The sequence below is a fragment of the Somniosus microcephalus genome, chromosome 4 (genome assembly GCF_052327205.1).
Source record: "Somniosus microcephalus isolate GS21.2 chromosome 4, FLI_Smic_1.0, whole genome shotgun sequence".
Lineage (NCBI taxonomy): Eukaryota > Metazoa > Chordata > Chondrichthyes > Squaliformes > Somniosidae > Somniosus > Somniosus microcephalus.
Genome location: NC_140990.1, coordinates 181258406 through 181283298, shown reverse-complemented (window position 1 = coordinate 181283298; position 24893 = coordinate 181258406). Strand labels below are relative to the sequence as shown.

The 24893-nt window shown below is 49.8% G+C and overlaps 1 pseudogene across 1 annotated transcript in view; it reads left to right on the top strand.

Moving 5' to 3' along the window:
• The window catches only part of LOC147120047 (carboxypeptidase O-like), a 143117-nt pseudogene that overhangs the window by 13872 nt on the left and 104352 nt on the right, over nt 1–24893 (top strand). Inside the window, exons 2-3 of the transcript XR_015077883.1 lie at nt 12669–12744; nt 14283–14407. The product of XR_015077883.1 is annotated as a carboxypeptidase O-like (transcript). The remainder of the gene's footprint in view (nt 1–12668; nt 12745–14282; nt 14408–24893) is intronic.

Below are 24893 nucleotides of genomic sequence, written 5' to 3'. Positions count from 1 at the left end.
CTAAAAGGGATGACAGCAACAACTAAAATCGAAGAAAACGCAAGCCCAAAATTTTTTAAGGCCAGACCGGTACCTTATGCGATCCGCCCAGCCGTTGAAGCAGAGCTAGAGAGTTTGGAACGTTCAGGAGTACTGTCCAAGATAGACTGGAGCGAGTGGGCTACACCCATCGTCCCTGTGATGAAAAAGTCGTTGAGCAGCACGCCTGGGGAACCAAGGAAGGTTCGCATCTGTGGGGACTTTAAGGTAACAGTGAACCCAGTCCTTCACACCGTGCAATATCCACTTCCGCGGATTGAAGATATTTTCGCCTCTCTATCTGGAGGGAAACGCTTCACTAAGATTGATCTGGCCCAGGCATATCTGCAAATGGAGGTAGAAGAAGCATCAAAAAAATACCTCACAATCAACACCCATAAAGGTCTCTACCAGTACAACCGGCTGGTATACGGGGTAGCATCAGCTCCGGCTATTTGGCAAATGGCAATGGAACAAGTTCTGCAAGGGATCCCAGGGACCCAGTGTTATTTGGACGACATCCTGGTCACGGGCGAAAATGACAGTGATCACCTCGCCAACCTGGAGCAGGTGCTCACTAGATTGAAGGAATATGGGCTCCGAGCTAACCGCCCCAAATGCGAGTTTTTTAAAAAACAGATCTCGTATTGTGGCCACGTTATCGATAAAGAGGGGTTACATAAGTTACATAAGTCCCCAGAAAAGATTGAGGCAGTAGTCAAGGCTCCAGCACCGGAAAACGTGTCACAACTGAGGTCGTTCCTCGGGCTGGTAAACTACTACCATAAGTTCTTGCCAAATTTGTCTACAATACTACACCCACTGAACACCCTACTGCAAACTGGAGTGCCATGGAAGTGGAGTGACGAATGTAGACGAGCTTTCCAGAAGAGCAAAACACTAATCACATCGAAAGAGGTATTGGCCCATTTCAACCCAGCACTACCAATTCGGTTGGCGTGTGATGCGTCACCCTACGGCATTGGAGCGGTGCTGTCGCACAAATTCTCGGACGGCTCAGAGAGGCCAATAGCCTTTGCATCACGATCACTAACATCAGCCGAGCGTAACTACACCCAGATTGACAGGGAGGCCCTCAGCCTAGTGTGGGGAGTGAGAAAGTTCAATCACTATCTGCACGGGCAGAAATTCACCTTGCTGACTGACCACCAGCCTCTTGTCTCCATTTTTAATCTGAAGAAGGGCGTTCCGGTGATGCCTGCGCAACGACTACAAAGATGGTCACTCTTTCTAGGGGCGCACCACTATGGAAATGCTGATGGGCTATCACGCCTGCCACTGCCTACTGCGGAGGAAGCACCAGTAGTGGATCCTGTCGAAATATTTCGTTCGACTATAGTTGAATACCTACCGGTAACTAACGCTTGTATAGAAAAGGAGACCCGAAATGACCCGACACTCTCTTGGGTATATGATTTGACGGTGAAGGGATGGCCAGCACATGGAGACTCACTGTTGCCAGCATTCTCGACAAGAAGAGAACAGCTGTCAGTGTGCCGGGGGACCTTGATGTGTGGATCCCGAGTGGTAATTCCACCCAAGTTAAGGGATAGAGTGCTCAATGAGCTTCGTGAGGGTCATCTGGGAGGGGTAAAAATGAAAAGCCTTGCCAGGGCTTATGTGTGGTGGCCGGGAATCGATAAACAAATCGAGGACCTGACCAAGAACTGCTCAGGATGCCAGAAAGTCCAAAATGCACCACCACATGCCCCTCTACACCCATGGGAGTGGCCCTCATCTCCATGGCAATGGGTGCATATTGATTTTGCTGGTCCATTCATGGACTCAATGTTTTTAATAGTCGTGGATGTGCACTCGAAATGGCCTGAGGTCATCAAAATGTCCTCCACCACCATGGAGAAAACTATTGCAGTCCTACGGACCATTTTTGCCAGGAACGGCTTGCCAGAACAGATTTGCTCTGATAACGGACCACAGTTTGTGTCCGAAGAGTTCCGGACGTTTATGAAGAAGAATGGGGTAAGGCATTACACATCCGTCCCGTATCATCCAGCCACAAATGGTTTGGCTGAGAGGTTCGTACAAACCTTTAAGAAGGCAATAAAGGCTATGTACAATGACAACATTCCGCTGCAGCATAAGGTGGACAATTTCCTGTTCGCCTACCGGAATGCGACACATGCAGTCCCCGACCAGGCCCCGGCCATGATGTTCTTTAACCAAAGGTTAAGATCTCACCTGGATTTGCTCAGGCCAAACGTACGAAGAGATGTTGAAAGTAAGCAATTCCAGCACATCCATGAGAAGCCAACAAGGAGCTTCAATGTAGGGCAACCAGTCTTGGCCCGCGACTACCGAACAGAAAAATGGCAGCCAGGAACGATATGCACACGGCAGTGCCCACTAATGTACACAGTGGACGTTGGGGAGAACATCGTGAGACGCCATGCTGACCAGATCCTAGAGTCACAGGAACAAGTCAACCCCATGCCTCGCCCATACGTACCTGGTGATGAACCCGACGTACAGGGCGCATCTACCCCAGAAACAGTAGCATCGGAAGCTGATGACCCAACCGACGACAGGGTGCCAGAATCGCCTCCGCACCAAGAGCGAGACACTCGGGAAAGGCACTATCCAGAAAGGATCGGGAAGCCTCCCCAAAGACTGAATATATAAATGGACTATTTTCAGCTAACGTTGTATGTTAAAAGTGTTAATTGTAATTAGTTTGATATTTAATTGTTAAATGAGTGTTATGGTACTGTTAATCTAAAAGGCGAGGAATTGTAATGTATATACCTTTAAGGGGGGAACTACTTTTTACAGCTCATGTATACTGTAGTACCGGCAGTGACCACATCTGTATATAACACTGAGTAGTAATCTGTACAGTTCAGTTCCAGAGTGAGCCACGTTGAGTAAACACCTGTTGTACCGTTCTCCTGCAGTCTGTGTCTTACTACTGACGGACACAACAATGTGCTTTAAAAGTCAGGTCCAGCTCTTGGACGGGCTCGTTGCAGCACAGGCAGTCGAGTTAAGGGAGTCAGCCCTGGAGATCCAGGATAAGGCTCTCGCAGGGGAGAAGTTATGAGCAGCTTTGCAGGCTTTGAACCAAGAGAGAGTACATTTAGTAGGCGAACACAAGGCCCAGTTGGAATACCTACGGTGCCAAGTCACCGAGGCCAAGGGAAATGAGTTCAGGTTGCGGGAGAAAAACGCCCGCTTGGCAAGGCAGGTCAGGGAACAGGAGGAGAAAGTACAGGAGGTAAAAATCGCTTACATGCTAGCAAATGAACAGGGGTTTGAGGAGGCAGACCACGGCCCCTGTAAAGAGAGGATAGAAAATCTGAGCCGGGCCCTCCGGAGGGCAAAAGGCATAGTATGCCTCATAAGCCCAAAGGCAGGCCAGGCAGATTTTATGGGGAACGAGGGGAGGACAGTTCCAACATCACCAGTAGTGCCTAGGGACGACCCGGTTGAGAGAGAGGAGACATCACGGCCACCACCCGTAGCGCCAAGTTTCAGTGAGGTTTGGCAGCAAGGGGGGGTGAAACCGGGGGTGGAACCCGAAGTGGAGCCAGAGGTGGAGGCGGAGGTAGAGCAACCCCCGCCCGAGAGGCCGGAGCCGGAACCGATGCACCCAGAACAGCATTGGATGTTCGGCCCACCCGCCAACGGCGACATTGAGGGACCCCTCCAAAACCAGTTCGTATTACCCTTCGACACCCAACAGCTCAGGGTTATGGTCAACCATATCCCGAAGCTTTCCGCAAAGGGAGACCCCTCGATCCACTTTAGGGAAATAGAGCAGACCGCCAGCATCAACAACTGCGATGACGCTGAGAAGGCCAAAATGCTGCTATTCTCCGTGTGTTCACTCCGATATGATGAGTGGAGGAGACCCCTCTTGGAGATGGAGGTGGAAAAGGTGACAGGGACCTACCTGTTGGACACGGGGGCATCGCGCACCGTGATCTACTCAGCTAACCCCATCACCTCGCCTCCCTCCAGCAGGGTTCCATACAGTCTATCGGGGTTCACGGGTAGGGAACAGGCCGGCTCGGTTTCCATCCCGCTTGCCATTCGGATAGGATCGCTCCGCTCCAAGTGGACGTGTGTCCTGATGAAATGGGATGTGGAGGATGGAAGAGGGGTCCTGGGAGCCGACTTTATTGTGGGCCACGGGATCCTAGTGGATTTGAGGAATCACTGTCTTTGGGGGGCAGGAAAAGTAAAGAACGGTGAGATCATAGTTATCCCGGGTAAGAAAGGGAAGGGGACCCTCTGCACCATGAAGCCCAAAGAGAATTATAACCTCGGGCTCATGGTCAGCAACACCCCACAGGAGTTCCAGGCATTTGTGCAGGCCCACCTGGCCACATTTGCCACTCACAAACACGACTGCGGGAGGGTCACAGGGTTTGAGGTCAGCGTAGACGGGGACCCCATGGCCCGACCGCAGAAACAGTATAACTTCCCCAGCGAAGCAGAACCGGACATGGAAGCAGCCATGTCCTCATTAGTGCAGCAGGGAGTTCTGAGACCGATAGCTACCCACGTGAATTCTCCGTTATGGCCGGTCAGAAAGCCGGACAATTCCTGGAGGGCCACGGTGGACTATCGGGTGCTCAATAGCAACATCCCAGCCTGCGCACCCACAGTAGCAGCAGTTGCCGACCTCATCGGGAGTATTCCAGCATCCGCGACCACTTTCACGGTGCTGGATATTTCAAATGGGTTTTGGTCCATCCCTGTAAGGAGGGAGGATCAGTACAAGTTTGCCTTTACGTTTAAAGGGCAACAGTACATGTGGAACTGTTTGCCACAGGGCTTCCACAACAGCCCTAGCATTTTCCATCAGTGCATGGCTGACAGTTTGAAGGATTTTAGCCAGCCCAGACAGTTGGTTCAATATGTGGATGACCTGCTCCTGTTCACTGATTCGAAAGAGGAGCATGGCCCGCTATTGGCCGAACTGCTGGAGCTGTTAGGACAGAAGGGTTTCAAGGTAAATCCCAAGAAAGCGCAGATCGGCCAGCAGGAGGTGAAATTCCTCGGTCTGACCGTGCGCGCTGGAGAAAGGGCCATAGATAAGGCTAGGAGGGAGGCGGTACAAGAACTACCGGCCCCTAACACAATAATGGGTGTGAGGTCGTTTCTAGGGCCAACCGGGTACTGTAGGGACTTCATTGAGGACTATGCAGCCACCGCAGCCCCTCTGCTCCGACTCCTACACAAGGGAGTGGAGTGGCTTTGGGATGAGGGTTGCCAGGCAGCATTTGTCCGGCTCAAGAAGGACTTGCAGATCGCACCAGCTTTAGAGGCTATAGATGGGGGGAAAGAGTTTTTCCTGGAGGTAGCAGCCAGCGGGGACAGTCTCAGTGCTGTGCTGCTCCAAGAGCGGCACGGCTGGCTGCGGCCGGTGGTTTACTCCTCCAGGATACTCACAGATGTGGAAAGGAGCTATTCCAATTGTGAGCGGCATCTTTTGGCAACACATTGGGCTGTGAAAAGATCATTGATCTTCACAGGCACCTCTCCCATCACCCTCCTCACCCATCACACACCCACCCAGATGCTTCTGGACGGGAGGATCAAGGATGGAACAGTGAGCAGTGCCCGCATTGCCCGCTGGACCTTGCTCCTCCCACAGATGGACTTGAAGGTGAAGGGTCTCTGTGAGCCAAAGCTCGCAGCCAACATGGTATATCCTGGAACAGCCCATCGGTGTTCTATTGAAGGGGTTTGGGAAGTAAACATAGGTTTATGGGCCGGGATACATCCCACAGGCCGCGAGATCTATGTAGACGTTTCCAGCACGGTATCTGCTGGCGAGCATCTCACGGGGTGTGGAGTTTACGATCCAGCGGCAAACATTGCCCTGGCGATTAAGCTCCTCAGCACCATGAGCGCCCAGCAGGCTGAACTGTCCGCGGTGGTGTACGTCGTTACACACCCCGAAATCTTCCCCACTCCCTACACGATTTGCTCGGACAGCATGTTTACGTGCAATTCGTGTACGGAGTACCCAGCCATCTGGTCCCGCCGCGGATACACCTCCACTGACGGGAGACCCCTCACAGTAAAGCCCCTGCTGGAAAAGATCCTGGGAGGAAGGGGAGGTTTTCATTCACAAAGTGAAGGCCCATTCCTCCACAGAACCCCACAGCCAAGGTAACCAGCAGGCTGACTTGCTCGCCAAGGAGGGTGCCCGCACAGGCACTTTCTGGGACCCATTTGGGTCCAGACCCATGGCGGCGGTCAGAGGTAGGGACGGGACCCAAGGGAGTGTAGGAGTAGCGTTAGCCCCGGACCTTAAGACGGTCCAAGCCCAAGACCCCATCCTCAAAACAGTCCTCGGCGCCATAGCTGAGGGAAAAGAGATAGAAGGTCTGTACGGCACAGCGACTCTCTCCGTTAAAGAGGGTATGCTGTTCCGGGGGGAACAGTGGGTTGTGCCGCAGCAGCACCGGAGGGAATTCCTTCAACTGGCCCATGAGGGTCCAGGAGCGGGACACCCTGGGCCTGAGACCACCTGGCAACGGGTGGAACAGGCGGGATGGTGGCCGGGACTCAGGGACGATGTCCGCGAGTTCTGTGCAGGCTGTCTCGTGTGCGCTGCGAACAACCCTGACCCCCACAAATGGAAGGTCCCTATGGGACACGTCAGGAGGGTAGCGGGACCATGGCAGTTGATACAAGTCGACTACATCGGGCCCCTGCCCACCGCCCAGGGAGGCTATAACTACTGCCTAGTCCTGGTGGACGTGTTTACCAAGTGGGTAGAGGCTTTTCCCTGTAAAACTGCCACAGCTTTGGGTACTGCCAGAATCCTGGTCCGGGAAGTGTTCTCGAGGTGGGGACTACCACAGTTTGTGGAGTCCGACCAAGGGAGCCACTTCACCGGACAGGTGATGCAGAACACCCTGATGCTGCTAGGCATCGAAGGGAAATGGCACGTAGCCCACAGCCCCCAGTCATTGAGGATTGTAGAACGCATGAATTGGACCCTGAAAGAAAGGTTAAGAAAGGAAACGGTGGACTTGCCCCGCAAATGGGCCGAAGTCCTACCGTTGGTTTTGATGGGGATCCGGGCCAGCCAGTCTAAAAGCACGGGGTATTCCCCGTACGAGCTAATGACTGGCAGGGTTATGCGGACCCACACCCATGTACTAGCCCCGGTGCTCACGGAGGGTCAGCTCAGGGAGGTAAACCGGGATAGGTTCGCCCAGCAGGCGGCTGGGAACATGGGAAGGCAGCATCGGAGTAACCGATTGCAGCTCGAACCGAGAAAGCACCACGAGTGGGAAGGTAGGAGATTGGGTTATGGTAAGGAATTATGCCCGAGTAGGTAGTTTGGAACCATTGTACATAGGGCCCTACAGTATTGTAGATAAAGCCAGCCCCATGGTATACGCCGTGAAGATGCCCCGGCGTACAAAATGGTTCCACATCAACCAGTGTAAGCTGTTTACACCTGAAAGGGGAAAACAGCCAATTGGAAAAAGGTCTGAGGATAAAGATCCTCAGCCTGCAGCAGGAGCGAGTTCACAGACTGCACAGGCAGGCGCTGTGGCTTGTTTGAAGGGAGGGACCATCCCGCCCATCGGTTGGGACACTCCCCTACTCTTCTGGGATCCAGACGAGGGGGAGGGATCTGAGGGCAAAAACCCCGCTCCTAACCCAGGCGTAGAGAGGGAGGAACCTGAGGTCGAAAACCCCACCCCGGACCCAGCCATGGGACCTGGGGGTGGAGACTCTGAGCTCGTGGCAGCAGGCTGCGAAAGGTTACCTGCCCCCAGCCCAGGTTCGGGAGGGGTCAAGCCTGGGGGAGCAGTGGTTCGGGTAAAAGGCCCAGCGGCCAAGACAGCCCCTAGAAGGTCCCCATGGACGCCCCAGCCGAGAAAGCCATGGTCACCAGCCCTCCAGTTACCAAGGGCCGCCCCTCGAGTCAGGGAGAGGTCCAAGGACACAGGTCCTCAGCCAGCAGCCACGGGCTGCGAGGGACCAACAGTGAAGGACGGTGCGGTCACGCCGGGGGTAGCGGCGAGCCGCAGTCTGACCAGGGATTAGCCTGGCCGCCTGGAGACGGGCGGCGGATGTATATAGTTGTAGTTTAAGTCTAAGTTTTAAGTAAGGTGTAATTATTTAGCTTAAGTTTGGGTGTTATAATTTAAGTTAAATAAGGTGATGGGTCGTTTTAAGTTAAGTAATCCGTTAAGAGTGTATCTTTGGGTCGAGGTCGCGGGACCCGACCATGCTTCACCAAGCCAGAGAATCTCCTGGGGACCTGGCTACATGTTCTTTTACATCTTTTGCAGAAAGATTTTCGGAATGGAATGGATCGTGATCCTATTCGCCCTGATCGGGATGAGTGTGCAAAGGAAGGGTGACGTCCAAGACTCCCACATCTATGGGTGTTTGGGAGACAAGGCGCCCCTGGCGATCGATGGGAGCGGTGAACGGGATGTGGAGGAAACTGCCGTTTGCTTCCATGAGGGAAGGTGGCCAGGATGGCTGGGGTCCAATTCATCTCAGTACTCCAGCCAAACCGGATTCACGTACGGGGAAGCCTCCCTCCTGTGTCCCCGGGTACGAGTCGTTACCACGAGGGTCAGCATCACCGTTGGAAAGTGAATATGTTTGACGTGTAAAGGACACATTCCACTGGATAGATGGTGGTGGCTCAGGAAGCTGAGCAAGGACATGAGGAACCCTGAAGTCGACTGGGAACGGTTGGGAAACAACACCCATCGGACGATTACCGGGACTCATGGAGGACTAAGCGTGTGTTGGGACAAGTGGTGGGAACCGGATCAAGGGATTTACATCTGTATGTGGGGGTCAGAGACGGTCTGCCCCGCGGGCATATCCATTATGTTCCACCAGCAGTGGCAAGACGCCGGGGAGGGGATGAAGTGGGATACCAGCCTGAAGGCGTGCACAGTCCCATACTCTCCGATCCCAGTCAATGCCACTGAGCTGGTAACCCGCCCCCCGTAAGCCCCTGCCCATGGCGCAGGCGGCGAGGTTATCCAGGGAAGATTGCCCCACCACCACCAAGGGACCAGGGAATGGGTTGGTATTAGTCCCCACCGATCAGATGCTGTACCAGGGGGTACACTATGCGGTAGCCTCCGTGATTTTAAATCTCACGGAGGTACATTTACCGGAGTGGTGCCCCAAAGAAACAGAGCAGTTATACCAGGCCCTATTAAAGGACATGTTCAAGAAGTTTTACGAGTTCGATTTTGCCCACATGGACAAGACCGAACTCTACACCACACACCGAGAATTTTTGGGTAATGCAGGGAGGCAAAGAAGGGGTGTATGGAATGATGTTTTTACTGCGTTTAATACTGGGTCCTCTGTCATCAACAGTTTGGATGACATAGATCTGCAGACCCAGATAAACGGTTTAAAAACACAGTTAAAAAGGATATAACTGGATGAGAACAAAGTAGTGGCCTCGGAGTTGCATGAGGACCAGGCCATGATTGTCCATTTAAAGGAGATCATAGCCGAGTTGGAAAAACACGCAAAGACGGTAAATGCTCTCATAAGGGAGGTCAGAAATGCTTCTGACCAGGCTGCACAGAATGAGGTGTGCGTGTTATACGGGGCGTGGTTATTGGGCGAGGGCCGCAGTAATATGGAGGATTTAAAACAGGGTTTGGTCCCCTCCTGGATTAGCAACAAGCACCTCGCAGCCCTCCACTCTTTTGAGAATGCATTGAGCCCATGCCAACTCCGGCTAGCCTCCGAAGCCTATCCAGTCCCCGTGGAATGTGGGCGGTCCAACCACACAATCATGGGAGTAGTAGTTAGGATGCCGATCATGGGTAGGACAGCCTGACCCGCACCGGTATACAGGGTTGAGAACATTGGAGTCATTCAAGGGGGTGCACACATACGTTTCACAGCGGTCCCGCCTTACATCATTAAGTGGGAGCACGCTATGACAGGTACTGACCTCTCAGGGTGCCGGAGCTGGGGAGCACACATAATCCTGTGTCCCCAGCACTTGAATGCCTATTCAAAACCGCAGTGTGGTTTCAGAGCTGCTGACGCGAAGCCTATACATTGTACCATGGAGGCAATGGCACAAGGCCATGTTCCCCCGCAGGTAGCATATATAGGAGGTGGGACATATTGCGTCACCACCGGCGCATCCCACTACCAGCATGGACAGCATAGCTGGTATCTGGTTAGTGACAGCAGTTTCTGTTTTAAACCCGAGGCAGAAGTTCAAGTGGCCCAGGAGCGAATTGTCCCCTTTCCTGAACCCGCCACTGTTCACCTCACTGTGAAGGAGAATTTCACGGATCTGCAAAAGTACGTAGCGCACTTTGGCTATGAAATTCCCCCTCTCCCTGAGCATCTGACCAAAATACTCAAAGCCGTTATAGTTTTGCAGAAACATTTTTATACACTCGAACAGAAAACAGTAGAGATAGGGACTAAGATATTGGATATTGTGACTCCACCCTGGTGGAACATTTTCAATAATATAGAGGTCCCTTCGTGGATCAGACTGGCTTCCCACATTCTCGTGCTTTGCCAGTTAGGGATAGTGTTGTATTTAGTTTGTCTTCAGTGTAAGGGAAAAGGTCGGTGGTCAGAATTCCGAAATCAGAGAATTTGGAAGGAACACTATGTAAAGGTGGAAGGAGGTACGCCAGTTTAAGTCTTTTCCCTGTATTATAAGTAAAGGATTGTTGTTTCTTTGTGTTTGTTATTTTTAATAAAGGTTTTTCTTTTGTTGTTTTTTTGCGACGCGGTTTAATAAAGATATGTGTACCAAGTGGTGCGGGGTGTTGGACGGCCTCCATGCTTGGATGTGTGTGTAAAGTCTGTAATTTTACTCTCTGTATGCTGATGTACACTACATTTTCGCGGAATGGGAAGTGCATGTGTCGTGGGTATATTAGACAGGTAATTACAGGGGAAGGTTGACTATGGAGGGTCAGAAAAATTTTGCTCACTTTAAATGTATGATACTTCAAGCAAGTTTTAGTATCACAGGGTGGACTGTAAGATTTGCAAAATTTCTGCATTTCCCCGAAGGCTGTTATTAATAAATGGGACCCTGCATGGACTTTTTAAATCAAGAAGGGTACCCAAGATGGTGTCCGTGCCTCATGGCAGCAAGCCTGTGAGATTTTAAAATGGACTCTGCAACGCAGACAGCTTGGAGAAATCGAAACCAAGCTGCAGGCTTCTGTGAAGAGAGACTTTGGAACCAGACAGGACTCTGAATTATGCATTAGACCGAATTGGAGGCAAATCTAAATTCAGTTTAGGCCTATAGGTAAGGCCATCAAGCAGTCTACATATATTATCGGAAACAGATTAACAGAGCCATCGAGACCAGACAGGCCCATCAAGGAACTTTCAGGACAATACAAGTCGATTATCAGGCCGGTAGATGCGATTACCGGCCATCTAAAACCAGTTAGTATGGATTGCTACCATTATTTAAAATAGCCCGCCAAGATTAAAACAAAGAACTAACCTGATTTGGCGCGCAGATAAAGGTTTTCGATGAAGGTATAATTGAAGGCCCCCTCGGGTAGCAAGGCGGTTCTGTGTGTTCGTGTTCGGTGTTCTTGTTGGTTGGTGTGCTGGTGCTGCTCTTCGGCCCCTCGCCCTCGTGGCTCCCGCTCTTTCCCCGTCCCGCACTTACCCCCTGGCCTTTGCCCGTGCCCTTTTCCCACTCCATCTGGAACTAGCCCCGGCACCGGGGCGGGCGGACACGGACAATTCAGGCCAGGCGAGGCGGGATGCGACGAGGGGAGGAGGGAAGACCACCGGAGGGAAGGCCACCTGAGGAAGGCCAGCTGAAGAAGACCAACTGAGGAGACGAACTGAGGGGAGGCTTCGAATTATCGGGCCTTCAGCCTCAGCCGACCTTCGAATAACTGCACACCAACTCAATCTGGCGGCTGTCGACGAAGAATCATCCCTGCAAGGTAAAGTACCCAAACAGAGACTTTAACTTTGGGGTACTCGAACCTGGACAACGCCCTTGCAGCGCCTAGAGGCCACGTGATGACGGCAGGCTCCAGAGAACACCAAGAGTGAACCCCGAACCCAACCGCTGTTTCGAGTCTAACAAACCTTTTGATTGGTGAGCATGAAGTTCTGACCCCTCATAGCTTAATCTAGTTAGGTATAGGGGGTGGGATAAGGATAAGGGGATTGTTAAGATAGTTGTTTTCCCTCGATATGCCGTGTGTTCCCCATTCCCTGCATAAGTATAGTTATTATTATTACTCTTTTGTATTTTCGCCTGTAGAAGTGTACACTAGTAATTTTTCCCATAAGATTGTATCGAGTTTTTCCTCTTCAATAAAATCTTGGTTTTTGTTTACATCCAACCACCTGTCTACTCAAGTCTTCTCTGTACCGTCGCCTTGTACCTAAGTCCGGTGTCTAGAACCCAGGGGCGTGGGAGCGACTTGAACCGCTCACAAAACAGTCAGGGGCATAACTGACTGGGCGTACGTACGTGCCAAACAACACCACCACACGCCACCCCCTACAGTGCTTCACAGAAGCGTTATCAGACAAAAGCATTGCTCCCGGTACCAGAGTGGCACTTTCTGATCATGATTATAAGAAATTGGAATTGTGAAAAGGAACTTCTCTTCTCATTTCAGGGAACAAGTGCTCCGACTCATCCCTACGGATTCCGAGCAGGTGGAGTTTCTGAAACAACTGGCGGAAGAAGAGCGGGTAGTTTCTGATATGTGTCTGGGGGGCCTGATCGGCAGTAAGCAAGTGGCACGGTCCTTCTGGTGTTGGTTTTGTTTCTTTTACAAGGCTGCATAAGCTGGTCTCTGGGGCTTCTGAACGATCTGCCCAGGTATCATCAGGCTCATTGCCCCTAACACTGTCACCTTGATGCTGCTTCGGTCTTTGTTATTTGATATATTTAGATATTTTGGAATTTGCCTTTTCACATTGGAATTGTGTGCAAGGTTTGAAGTCAGCGCAGCCTTTAGGATTCAGGAGCATCAAAAGAGCAAGTAAACAAAAACCCAATTCCAAACACTGATCCTTTGTGTTGTCAGTGTTGCCCACTAACATATTTTCAATTGGCACTGACTACTAAAGCCGAACGTAGAATACAATCATCAATTAGAGAAAGAAAAGAAAGAACTTGCGCCTTTCATGACCACAGGACGCCCCAAAACGCTTTACAGTCAATGAAGTATTTTTTAAGTTTAGTCACTGTTGTAATGTAGGAACTATGGGTGGAAACATGTTGTGCAATGACAAGAAGTTGAGTAATAACATTGAAAGTTCACTGCAACATGCACAAGAGACAAAGGCCTAGAAATTGGGTTGTGGGTTCGCCAGGGCTGTAGCGCCAGAAATTTTGCGCCAGCGTTAATGCGGCAGCGCCCGACGAAAATTCGGTTGCGCCGGGCCCAGACGGCGGCGGGCGCTAAAGGAGGGTTTTAGCGCCTCAAAACGGGCGTTCAATTGGGTTTTCCGGCGCTAATCCCCCGCTGCGGCACCCGATGCGGTGCGGCAGGCTGGGGAACTGCAGGCCTCCTCCTTCTGTTAAGGAGGAGCTGCCTGCAGCCGACAACTGACCGGCGGATTCCCCCGACATCTGAGCCCGGCACCTCGGGGAAGTGCCGGGCTCGCAGCACACACACATCAGGGCCGCGGGGGGGGTGATGCAGGAGTCCGGGAAGGGAGGTGCGGGCAGGCGGCCGCCGGGAACGCGGCCGGCCGCCGCTCCACCTTTATGCGCCGGCGCAAAGGCGTGTAAGAACCCTTTCCACAATCGTTGGTTGCGCCTGCCACGGGCGAGGCGGGCGCAACTGAATTTGGGCTTGGGGCCGGGTTACCACGGCAACCGGGACGCTGCGCACACCGATGACGTCATCGGTGCCGGCGCAGCGCTACCGGCTAACGCCGATGGTAAGGCCCAAGTCAATTTCAGAAACGGCTATAATTCCAGCGCAATGCCCTCCAGCGCCGCTAATTGGGCGCTAACCCCACTCAATTTCTAGGCCAAAGAACTCTAGTTTACATCAAAGGAATCTCCTTGTACTTTGGCATTGGGTCAAAGCTCATGGGTAAGATTTGAAACACAGGTCAATGTTTTAGTCACAAGATGATTACTGTCACATCAAGCTAAGCACAGAAGATATTGAAGTCGTTGGATAAATATTTACTATTAAAGATCAGGAAGAATGTGTCATGGTCATTGTTCTTTTTCAGGATCCTGAGGATGTGTGTTGTGTTATTTTGTGCAGATTGATTTATGGAGGCCCCAGTTCCCAGGGGGAATTCAACCTCAGGGTGAGGTCCATGCTCGAATCCCAGCCTCAGCACTTGGCACAGTTAAAGGTGAACTGAAGAAACGGGCCCTCCAATACAAGTAGGTGCAGCTCCAAATGATTAAATGATGGCAAGTTTTTACTTTTTTGTAAGCGGAGTGGTGTAACTGCTACCATGCCAGGCCTGTTGTTGACTGAATGACTGCAGCTGCATTTTCGCAACTTAGCTGAGCCTAACGTCTATAAACTTCCCTCCCCGCAATTGTCATTATGTAAAAATAAAATAAGGCATACCTATTAACAAAAATGAGAGCACATGGAATTGGAGGCAACCTATTGCCATAGGTAGGGAATTGGTTCAGAGTAGGGATAATGGGTATATACTCCAATTGGCAGGATGGTGACCCCCAGGGACCTGTACTGGGGCCTCAGCTTTTCACTGTATTTGTAAATGACTTGGATTAAGGAATAAAGAGCTGTATTACCAAGTTTGCTGATAAGACTAAGTTAGGAGGTACAGTAACTAGTGTAGAAGGGAGCAGAAATTTGCAAAGGGACATTGATAGATTAAGTGAGTGGGCAAAACTGGCAGATGGAGTTCAATGTGGGGAAATGTGAGGTCATCCACTTTGGACCTAAGAAAGATAAATCAGAGTATTTTCTAAATGGTGAGAAGTTCAGAACTATGGAGGAGCAGAGAGATTTAGGGGTCCATGTACAGAAATCACTAAAACCTAGTGGACAGGTACACAAAATAATTTAAAAGGCTAATGGAATGTTGGCCTTTATCTTGAGGGCTGGAATACAAAGGGGTGGGAGTTATGTTAGTTGTATAAAGCTCTGATTAGACCCCACCTGGAGCACTGCATTCAGTTTTGGGCACCGCACCTCAGGAAGGAAATATTGGCCTTGGAAAGGGTGCAGCACAGATTCACCAGAATGATACCGGGGCTAAAAGGGTTAAATTGTCAGGACAGGTTCCATAGGCTAGGCTGCATTCCCTCGAGTATAGAAGATTAAGGGGTGATCTAATTGAGGTGTTTAAGATGATTAAAGGATTTGATAGGGTAGAGAGAGAGAAACTATTTCCTCTGGTGGGGTGTCCAGAACAAGGGGGCATAACCTTAAAATTTGAGCTCGAGCTGATGTCAGGAAGCAGTTCTTCACACAAAAAGTAGTGGAAATCTGTAACTCTCTCCCCAAAAATGCTGTTGAGGCTGGAGGTCAATTGAAAATGCTAAAACTGAGATTGCTAGGTTTTTGTCTGGCAAGGGTATTGCAGGGATTCACGTATCACTGGTAAATAGGGTCGAGTGCAAACCAATATGGTGGGTATATTGGCCATGATTCTTCTGGTCGATGCAGCTTGGGGGGCGGGACAGCGGCCTTCCGGGTTCCAGTCCCGCCCCCAACGACGTCCGACGCACAAATGCGATTTTGCATCAATTGGCCTTTTTAAGCCCGCCCTGCGGACTTGCCAGCCAATTAAGAGGAAGCCAGTGTCAGATGCTGGTTTTCTTAAAGGGGCCATGCACAATTTTTTTTGACAACTGATTTTTCAATGTTTGACAGCATTGAGGTGCTGCAAACACTGACAATCACTGTATAAGGGTGAGCCCTTGCACCCAGGCTCTCCAATGACTCCCTCCTTAGGCTAGAACATATGGCAGCTGCAGGTGAGGTTACAGAAGTGATCTGTCACTGGTGAGAGAGGTTCTCCCAATGAGGTGGGACTACACAAGCAATTCAAAACTTGTCACCTGCAGAAAAGTCTAAATACATTAAAAATTATTTTCCCAACATTTTCTTACCTCTGAAACTCACCAGTGTACCATTGGATCCTTCACACCACTTCTGCAGCTATCATCAATGAAGAAACATTACACTTACCCTGGTGTGGTGACCGGACATCGGGAAGCCAGCAGTAGACCTGTTAAAATTGCAAAAAGCCTCTTAACTGCCTGTTAATAACCTGTTAACAAGCAGTTAAGTGCCTATAATCCTCTTCCTGCCGCTAGGTGTCGGGTCCATGCGCAAATCGGGGACCCGACACCTGGGAAGATTGTTTGGAGGCGGGTTGACAGCGGGTTTCCGACCCGCTGTCAATCTTTGCGATTTTGCCGGATGTCCCGCCTCCAAACCAGCCCCCTGAGCGCCGTCAAAATTCCGGCCATTGTGTTTAATCGGAGTTTAGGACGGAATATAACGCACTAGTTATACAGCAAAAACATATGACTGTGACAAATAGCTGGTACCGGACCCGATCGGACAGACGGCTGGTGTGCATGAACAACTCTTCTTATTCATTCTCCTTCTTGTCTCATGTGTTTCTCTCTCTTTCTCTGAACTACCCAAGAGTGTTAGACTAAGGTCCGCATGGGTCCACACTCTGAAGAGTGTTAGACCACTCTTTCCACACTTGGGAGCCCCTCGCTCCACGGTCTGAGCGAAGAGTTCTTTAGCTCTTCCTTTTATTCTCTTTGTAGGGGTGGGCCTGAGGTAGAATAATGGACAAGACCATTTAACCTATGGAGGTTCCCCTTAAAACAAGGTGCCCAATGGCATGACGAGTTCTTTGTCTAAACTTTGGAAAAAGGGTCAACCCTTCTGTTATCTCCCACCTATCAGGGATCTTCTCATAGCCATTACACGTGCTTTCTGTACTTGACCAATCATAGCCATACAGCATCTTGAGGACTGTCTTCCTTTATCTAATTATTTAATAATTCATTAGAAAAAGGTGTAGTGCCAGAGGACTGGTGGATAGCTAATGTAATGCCTATATGTAAGAAGGCGGCTAGAAATTGTCCAGGGAATTATAGACTAGTCAGCTTAACATCGGTGGTAGTAAAAATAACGGAATCCCTACTAAAGGAGAAAATAGAAGAACATCTAGAAACCAAAAACATAGTTTAAAAGGGAAAGTATTGGTTGACCAACCTCACTGAATTTTTTGAAGAGGTAACAGAGGGACTAGACAATGGTAATGCAGTAGATGTAATTTATCTAGATTTTCAAAAGGCCTTCGATAAGGTAGCCCATAATAGACTGATGAACAAGGTCAGAGAATGTGGAGTCAAGGGAGAAATAGCAGAATGGATAGCTAGCTGGCTTCAAGACAGAAAGCAGAGAGTGGGACTATTCATTATTCACAGTGGCAGAAGGTGGGTAGTGGTGTTCCACAGGGATCAGTGCTGGGACCACTGTTGTTCACAATTTATATTAACGATTTAGACTTTGGAATCAAAAACACAACTTTTAAATTTGCGGATGACACCAAATTGGGGGGGATAGTCAATACTGAGGAGGACTGCAATTACAGGAAGACATTAATAAACTTGCAGAATGGGCATATAATTGGCAAATGAAGTTCAACACAGATAAATGTGAGGTTGTTGAGGCTGCTGCGGAACACGAATGGAGGCCGAACCGATCTGAGGAACACATGGCTTTTATTACATTCTCTTGAGAGATGGCTGCCTCAGCTCCTCTCTCTGCTAAACCCGAAAAAACAGAATGAGGGCGACGCCCGCGCTTTTGAGTACACACTGAGGGTGATGCCCGCTCCTTTGTCATGCCTTAAAGGCAGCATGCTTCTTAAAGGCAAGGTGCCCGATTTATTGTCCACGGACGGAAAAGTGGATTGCGCCCGTTTAGGTGGCGATCCGCCACAAGGTATTACATTTTGGTAGGAAGAATAGGGAGGTCACTTATTACTTGGAGGGTGCAAGTCTAGGTGGGGTAGAGGAACGAAGGGATCTCTGAGTACAAATACACAAATCACAAAGTTGCGACACAGGTTAGCAAGGTCATAATAAAAGCAAACCAAGCACTAGGGTTTATTTCTAGAGGTATAGAATTGAAAAGTAGGGAAGTTATGCTAAACCTGTATCGAACCTTTGTTAGACTACACTTGGAGTACTGTGTACAGTTCTGGTTGCCATATTATAAAAAGGATATAGAGGCACTGGAGAGGGTGCAGAGAAGAGTTACAAGGATGATACCAGAAATGTGAGGGTATACATATCAGGAAAGGATGAACAGGCTGGGTCTCTTTTCTCTTGAAAAAAGGAGGCTGAGGGCTGAGCTCTTAGAGGTCTTTAAAATTATGAAAGGTTTTGATAGAGTAGATACAGAGGGAATTTTTCCACTTGTGGAGAAAGAGCATAACTAGAGGCCATCAATATAAGATAAACACCAAGAAATCCAATAGGGAATTCAGAAGAAACTTCTTTACCCAAAGAGTGGTGAGAATGTGTAACTCGCTACTACAGGGAGTGGTTGAAGCGAATAGTATAGATGCATTTAAGGAGAGGCTAGACAAACATATGAGGGAGAAGGGAATAGAGGGTTATGCTGCTAGATTTAGATGAGAAAAGACCGGAGGAGGCTTGAGTAGAGCATAAACGCCGGCACGGACTGGTTGGGCCGAATGTCCTGTTTCTGTGCTGTATATCCTATGTAATCCTATGTATCTCATTCGGCCCTTTCCTTCCAAAGCAATAGTCTCTTATCTCATCCTGTCTTGTCACCTCTGGTGCAGCCAGTGCGTGCACCAGGCACAGCTTTGGGCCATTAAATCATAGGCCCCAAGCTAGAGCTGTCTGCTCATCCAGCTGCTATCCAGACCATCTCCCCTTAATCTAACAGACTATTCCATCCTGAGATCGTACCTTAACTCCCATAAATTCCTTCTATTCTATGTCCTTTATTCTAATTAACTTTAATTATCTTCGCAAACAGTTCTGTTAAATAAACTCCAAATTATACCTTAGCATTATAATATGGTGATTAGTAATAATGGAACAAACATAGGTTGTGCCTGCATTGATCAAATTAAAGACACAACAACAGAGTCAAAATCCTAAACTTACAAACAACAGACAGCTAGCCTGTTGTTAGCTGACAAGGCCATACTATGGGCCCCTGTGTAGGCTGTTATGCCTCATCTAATCTAACTAACTGAAGACATTTTGTCTGAAAGTCTAATACAAGCCTCCAGGAAAACAAAACATACACAGTTCCAGTAAAACACAACTTATACATTAACCCCTTACTTGTCTCGAGCACTAATACAATCATTTAAACACAGTATTACTCACGTTGCAGTTTCATTCACATAACCATATATATTTTTAGGTACCCTTAGTTTCTAACAGTCCCCACCTTGAGACGGAGAAAACTCTATTTCGACCTCTCATTTTCGACCCTCTACCAACGGTGCCAACTCTAGATCTTTGGTCTGCCGGTTCAATCGGCATGTCAAGCATCTCAAATAACATGACATTATAATTAGAACTATTAAGACCAGGCATTGAGCAATTACTAGGGCTGCTGATACCATTCATGCCCAGGGATGCTGGCTGGCATTATACGCTACTTCCCACCACTTATGGTCCCCTAACTTGCTTATTGTTTTCTCAATTTGGGCATTGTCTTGCTGCATCTTAACCAAGTGTTTCTGGGAAGTACTATTTCTTTCAATGATAGACTTTAAACTGAGAGATAATGGTGGAATCAGATGTCCAAATTTCACCACTGCCTCTAGGGCCTCCTGCTGCATAGTAATATTTACTTGTATTTGGGTTATATTGTGAGTTCTTACGGGAATCAAATGAGCATTTGCTACCCTAGTCATTTCAATAGGTCTTAAGCAGAAGATTGGCCATCTGACCTGACAGGTGTCATGCCCGTGGGTATATTGGGTAGGTGAAGTGGTCAAACAATAATGTCCGAGTGTGATTATTGCTCCATGTTTGTACTTGGATGGTGCAAGTAGGTGATTCTTCATCTACGGTGAACCCACATGCTGGAATCCCAGGCTCGAGACTGTCACATCTACACATCCATGACCCTTTATTCTTAGTACAACAATCCAAATTAGGGGCCTTCCAGGTCACGCCTTGCTTAATCAAGTAGTGTGGATATTCTTCATTCTGTTTGTGTATCTTACCCTCCATAGATCCTATTGATTCAACCTTGAACATTTCCCACTTATTTGTCTTGTTCAATCGGGGCAACCATAGGACTACGGGTATGAGAATGTTTTTGGGGTCTTGATAATCATTATTCTCCCCACCTGGGCATGGTAATTTGGCGTAGTAAGCTAACCCATGTTTCCTAGCAGTACACCATGGTTCAGTCTTGTTAAACCATTTCTCTAAATGCCTGTCATTCACAAAGTTGGGTATCTGATTATTTTCGTTGTCTGTCATCTGTACCTGATTCAGTAGGAAACTCCCATACATAGCACAAGTGATACCCTTAGAAGACCAGAAACTTAACTGGACCAGCCACATAAATACTGTGGCAACAAGAGCAGGTCAGAGGCTGGGTATTCTGCGGCGAGTGTCTCACCTTCTGACTCCGCAAAGCCTTTCCACCATCTACAAGACACAAGTAAGGAGTGTGATGGAATACTCCCCACTTGCCTGGATGAGTGCAGCTCCAACAACACTCAAGAAGCTCGACACCTTCCAGGACAAAGCAGCCCGCTTGATTGGCACCCCATTGTGGAAGTACAGTTTTTCAGTTAGACATTAAAATGGCTTCCTGGGCATAGAATGAAATCCATTTAAACTTTAAAATGGCCAACAGCATGATTCACTAATCATGTTTCAAGGGAACGAGATAATTTAGGAATGCTATATACGTACTTCTTGTTTGTGATAAGCTTAACAAGGAGCCTCATTATACCAAACAAACAGCCAAGGACATGATAAGGTAAACATCGGCCCACAGGCCCAGTTGGTACAGTGAGAGAACAGAGGGAACAAAGAGATCCCATAATAAAGGATTAGTTAATCTGATCCCAAGGTATTTCTGTTCGTTATTCTAACGCAGCCCGGAATACATTGTTTCAATAATTCGCAAGGTCTGTGCCTTTGTAATCAGGTATGATTCAATACTATATCATGTGGCATAGAAAGCCTGTTTTGTTTCTGTACTGTATAAATATGTTACAACTTCTGTATTACTTTGAAGAGGTCTGGTGTAGCCCTTGACTACACAACTCTTCCCTTGCAAGCAAATAAAGCCTGTCTTTAACGATACTTTGTGTTTAAAGAGTCTTACTCGGGAGTCGAGACTTCGACAGTATTACTTGGAGGTTCCACTGAGATCGCTTGCTGCCTTTCGGTAAGTCACGGACAAGGGGTCTGGACTTCCAGTGCCACCACCAAAGTATCACGCTTACCTACGGTGGGTCCCAGCCACCCCTCACAGTGTGCGGTCTGGCTACCCTGAAGGTCAAGCCGCCCTCTCTGTTCGCCAACCTCGCACCCAACTGTCGACCCATAGCGACCAAGAGTAGGCGGTACAGCTGGGAGGACAGACGGTTCATTGCGTCTGAAGTAGAAAGACTCAAGCGGGAGGGTATCATCGAATGCAGTACCAGCCCGTGGCGCGCCCAGGTAGTAGTGGTTAAGGGTAGCGAAAAGAAGCGGATGGTGATAGATTATAGCCAGACAGTTAATCTATACACCCAGCTAGACGCCTACCCTCTGCCCCGCATAGCGGATATGGTTAACCAAATTGCGCAATACCGGGTGTTTTCCACCATCGACCTAAAATCGGCATACCACCAGCTCCCCATTAGGCCGGAGGACCGTCCATACACCGTCTTCGAGGCGAACGGACGCCTCTACCACTTCCTCAGAGTCCCCTTTGGGGTAACGAATGGGGTCTCGGTCTTCCAGCGGGAGATGGACCGCATGGTCGATGAGAACCAGTTAACAGCCACCTATCCATACCTAGACAACGTCACCATCTGCGGCCACGACCAGCAAGACCACGACTCGAACCTCGCGAGATTTCTGAAAACTGCCCTCAGACTCAATCTCACCTATAACGAGGATAAGTGTGTCTTTAGCACCACGCGCCTCTGTATCCTGGGCTGCGTGGTGGAAAACGGGGAAATCGGTCCAGACCCCGACCGATTGCGCCCCCTACGGGAGCTACCCCTACCAAACACTCCCAAGGCCCTGAAAAGGTGCCTGGGGTTTTTCTCCTATTACGCCCAATGGGTCCCCAATTATTCCGACAAGGCCCGTCCCCTCCTGAAATCAACGTCCTTCCCGCTCATGGCCGAGGCCCACGCCGCCTTCAACAGCATTAAACACGACATTGAGAAGGCCGCGCTGCGGGCAGTGGACGAAAACATCCCTTTCCAGGTCGAAAGCGATGCGTCCGACTTCGCTTTAGCAGCCACCCTCAACCAGGATGGGCGGCCCGTAGCCTTTTTCTCAAGAACCCTCCAAGGGCCCGAGATCAGGCACTCCTCGGTAGAGAAGGAGGCCCAGGCCATAGTGGAGGCAGTGCGGCACTGGAGGCACTACCTAGCCGGCAAACGCTTCACCCTGCTTACCGACCAGCGGTCGGTAGCCTTCATGTTTAACAACAAACAGAGGGGGAAGATCAAGAACGACAAAATTCTCAGGTGGCGGATCGAACTCTCCACGTTTGAGTACGACATAATATATAGGCCGGGGGCCCTCAACGAATCCCCCAATGCCCTATCACGAGGGATGTGTGCCAGCATCCAGGGGGACAGGCTACAGGGCCTCCACAATGGCCTCTGCCACCCGGGGGTCACCCGGCTATTTCACTTTATAAAACCCCGTAACCTGCCCTATTCCATCGAGGAGGTCTGGTCTATGACCAGGGACTGCCGCACCTGTGCGGAATGCAAGCCCCGTTTTTACAGGCCCGACCGAGCCCCCCTGATCAAAGCTACACGGCCATTCGAGCGCCTGAGCTTAGATTTCAAGGGACCACTCCCCTCCACCGACCGCAATGTGTACTTTCTCAACATTGTGGACGAGTACTCCCGCTTCCCATTCGCCTACGCCTGCCCAGACATGACCAGTGCCACGGTCATCAAGTGCCTCGGCAGCCTGTTTTGCACGTTCGGCATGCCGAACTACATCCACACTGACAGGGGGGCGTCGTTCATGAGCGACGAACTGCGCCAATACCTGCTGTCGAAGGGGATAGCCACGAGTCGGGCCACTAGTTATAACCCCCGGGGTAATGGGCAAGTGGAGAGGGAGAACGCGACGGTGTGGAAGGCAGTCACCTTAGCACTAAGGTCTAAAGGCCTCCCTACCTCCCGCTGGCAAGAGGTCCTCCCAGACGTACTCCACTCGATAAGGTCGCTACTGTGTACTGCTACTAACGCCACTCCTCACGAGAAGATGTTTGTTTTTCCCCGCAAATCAACCTCGGGAGTGTCCCTACCTTCGTGGCTCTCCACCCCAGGGACAGTCCTATTACGGAAGCATGTGAGTGGCCACAAAATGGATCCCCTCGTGGAGGCAGTACACCTACTCCACGCAAACCCACAGTACGCGTACGTCAAGCACGCCGACGGGCGTGAGGACACCGTGTCCATAAAGGACCTCGCCTCGGCAGGAAGCGACGATGACCCATCCTCACCACCCCCAGAAGAACCTCCACCATCCCCAGAGGTATCCTCACCACCCCCAGAAGTACCTGCAACACCCCCAGCACATGGGTATGCCCAGGAGGGCACCACGGACTCCCGGTCGGAACCCAAGGTACTGTTGCAACATTCAGGAAGGACTATCACACCCCCGGACAGACTAAATCTGTAGAAGGGGTGAATGTGATGAAATATATGTCTTCATCAGCCCCTGTGTTTTACCTGCATTGTATTGTGTGTACCGCCCCCTTTTCCCCTATTGTGTGTATTGGCTCTGCCCCTGTCTTTTGTCATATAAAGGTCTCAAGAGCTGTATGAGTCATTCTGCCAGACGAATCCGATGTGGAATGACGTGCAATGTTCTTAGCGATTAAAAGCCTTCAGTTGAATCCTTTAACTTCTTGTCCTTGAGTTATTGATGGCACATCAGTAGCCATTTTTGCACCACTCGTTCTGAGAGAGAGAGAGAGATTTTGAGAGAGACAAAGAGAGAAAGAGAGACTTCTGCATTGAGTCAACGCTGTCTGAGGTAGCTTTGGCTTCTGACCATAACTTTGCAGGTACTTTGGTTTTGACCTTCATAACTTTGATTGCCTAGATACTATGGGGGCTACAATGGATGGAGGGGTTGTCCTGCTCCATCACATTTGGAGGGCACAGAGATGCAGAGAGAGAGTGGCAATCATGGCCAGACGGAGGAGGGCCAACAGGCCTCTGTACAGGAGACCTTACCCTCCCAGAATATTTCGCCAACAGTTCTCCTACATTAATATGTCTGAGGAGCAGTGTTTGCAAAGGCTGCGCTTCAGCAAGGAGGTGGTCACTGAGCTCTGCCACCTGCTTCGGCCAGATCTGCAGCCTCAACTGAGGAGCAGGATGTCTCTGTCGGTGGCAGTGAAGGTAACAGTGGCTCTCAACTTTTATGCCACCGGCTCATTTCAATCAGCTACTGGGGACATCGCCAATATCTCCCAGTTCACGATGCGTTGCTGCATCCGTCAGGTCACAAATGCCTTCTTTAAAAGGAGACGAGAGTACATCTCTTTCCCCATGACCCCGGACAAGCAGCAAGAATGCGCAATGGGCTTTGCTAGGATAGCGGGCTTCCCCATGGTGCAGGGCGCCATTGACTGCATGCATGTGGC